The sequence below is a fragment of the Puntigrus tetrazona genome, chromosome 13, assembly GCF_018831695.1.
Source record: "Puntigrus tetrazona isolate hp1 chromosome 13, ASM1883169v1, whole genome shotgun sequence".
In the NCBI taxonomy this organism is placed as follows: domain Eukaryota; kingdom Metazoa; phylum Chordata; class Actinopteri; order Cypriniformes; family Cyprinidae; genus Puntigrus; species Puntigrus tetrazona.
This window is the reverse complement of record NC_056711.1, coordinates 21,709,476-21,711,975: the sequence shown is the minus strand read 5'-3', so window position 1 is coordinate 21,711,975 and position 2,500 is coordinate 21,709,476. Positions and strand designations below refer to the sequence as shown.

Here is a 2,500-nt window from a genome sequence, read left to right as displayed (position 1 = left end):
TTACATTGGCTACCGATTGCAGCTCGCATCAAGTTCAAGGCACTGATGCTTGCATATAGAACAACCACAGACTCGGCACCGGTCTACTTCCACTCACTATTACAAATCTACACACCCTCTAGAAGTCTGAGATCTGCTAGCGACGCCTCGTGGTACCATCTCAAAGAGGCTCAGAAATCACTCTCCAGAACTTTCTCGTTCTCTGTTCCTGGCTGGTGGAACGATCTTCCCGTACTTATCCGGAATGCTGGATCTCTGTCAATCTTTAAGAAACTGCTGAAAACTCACATCTTTCAGCAATACCTGACCTCATCATAAAAAAAAAAAAAAAAAAAAAAAAATTTACTCTCACTGTCTCTGTCTCTCTTCTCATCCCCTTGTTTATTCCTTCCCTTCTGGCATGTACTAATTTGAACACTCCCTGTGACTGGGTGTTATAAGCACTTACCCTGTCTGTTTGTCTCTCAAAAAAATGAATCGCTGCTGTACTCTCAATTGTAAGTCGCTTTGGATAAAAGCGTCTGCAAAATGACTAAATGTAAATGTAAATGTAAAGATGTCACTGCATTTGATGGCTGTGTCTTCTGTTGCTGCTCTCCTGGATTGTGTCTCAATCTGTCTCACCTCGTGCTCATTACTGATCTCTCCTCTCACTCTCTGTAATATAGAGTTCTGTGTAGATCTCATTCAGGAGTGTTGGGTTTCTCTGCGTCGCTGTTCCCTCATACAGATGCTCAAACTTCTTCAGCAGATTTGATCTGAACGTCTTAAGGACGTCATGCCTGGAATATTACAATATCACATTATTATATGAGCTACAGAGGTAAATGTACAGACCAAAGTGTCTTTTTTTTATAGGGCACTGAGCATATCATAGGGTGAATATATGAAATGTGTCAGTTATTAATTATGTATTTAAGTAATGTGTGATGATGCATTGCATTAAAGTTTACCTTCCACCAGGATGCATGCTGTGTTGTGGCTGATTCATGGACTGGTCATGTTTCTTACAGACAGATTTTGTTACTGATTCGTGTTGCAGGATTGACCTTGAATCAAGAATCAAACACTCATTGGTGAAAATGATCCAGTTGCCTTAATAACAGTTGTGAATTTATTAAAAATGCACCTGCTCGCAACTAAAAATCAAGTATCACTGAAATAAATGTAAATATCTTACTTTTATCATTACATTTACTGCATTTCCTAGCCAGACTTCAGCTTGTATTTATTTATAATAGTGTAACGCTTTGCTTGTGCACTTGTGGGTTTTTTCAGGGCTTTATCTAAATGTTTGTATTAATAAAACCATTGAATACGGACAAGCTCTTTTTCTCCACTTCATTTTTCTATTTTCTCTCTCCCCGTCAGAATAAAAGTCCTCATAACAACAGGTATTTTAACACAAAAATAAAATAGTTTTTTCCCCTCTTACAATAGTTTTGTGTAATTATGGCAATCATATATATTACAAAACAATTTAATACTTAAACCTTGTGTCTTCACTCTTAAAATCAATTGGATGAGGCAAAGAAACATCAGTCTTCATAGACACACAGCTGGGCTCTGATCTCTTCTGATCACCTGAACTATAATGAGCAGATGTTAAAACATCAGATGAAATAATGAAATAATCACATGAGAAAACACCATAACTCTCTGCCTAATAACTAATACAAATGCCAAAATAACAAGAATACTTAATGCGAAACAAAAATATGACAGACAGCTCTGACCACGATTTCTTTTGCTGAGCAGATTTAATAAAATTATTTTTTTAAACAAAAGGAAAACACCTTCATAAGGGGGTTCTATGGTCTCATACTTATAGGCTCTATAAATATCTTAAATATGACACAGTAGGCTAATGTAGTTATAAATAGACACTTTTGTTTTACAGCAACAAATGTTTTAAAACAAGCTGATTTTTTGTAAAACTGGCAGTAACGGCAAAATACATTTATAGTACATTTAAGTACCTGTATCTTGGAGAGAACTCTTGATCCCATGGTGTTTGTGAGCGATTCATGATGAAGAGTGAGATGCCCAACACTGACTCTGTGCGGAAATCACAAACTAATTATTCACTGAATGATCCTGAGAGTCGAGAAACCGCATTCACATGAGCAAGCAAGCATTAAATATTAACTAAATAAAAGTTTATAGTCCGGATATACGGCAGAGGCGTAATGAAACTAGTATCTGACCTTTGGATCCAATGTTATGCTATATGTTGCACAATATTTCAGTGGGTGACGAATAGTGACTGTGTCACGTGACCTACTTTTGTTAATATTGTCATTGTCTTCACCTGTGTCGAGTTAATTTAGTGGTTTCCCGTTTGTATTTAAGTTCTAGTTTGATCCTGTGTATTCGTCGGTTCTGGTCTATCTTGCCTGCCTGCCTGTAAAGATATTGTTTATTTCATCTCAGAGAAGATTAAAGTGTTTTCGTTTATCTTTATGCTCGTTGCATGCTCTCATGCTAACCACAGCGTGAC

General features: G+C 36.9%; 1 pseudogene; it reads right to left on the bottom strand.

Annotated features, from left to right (window-relative positions):
* LOC122357028 overlaps positions 1 to 2,116 on the bottom strand; it is a 17,994-nt pseudogene extending 15,878 nt beyond the window's left edge.
* Between the last annotated feature and the right edge of the window lie 384 nt (positions 2,117 to 2,500).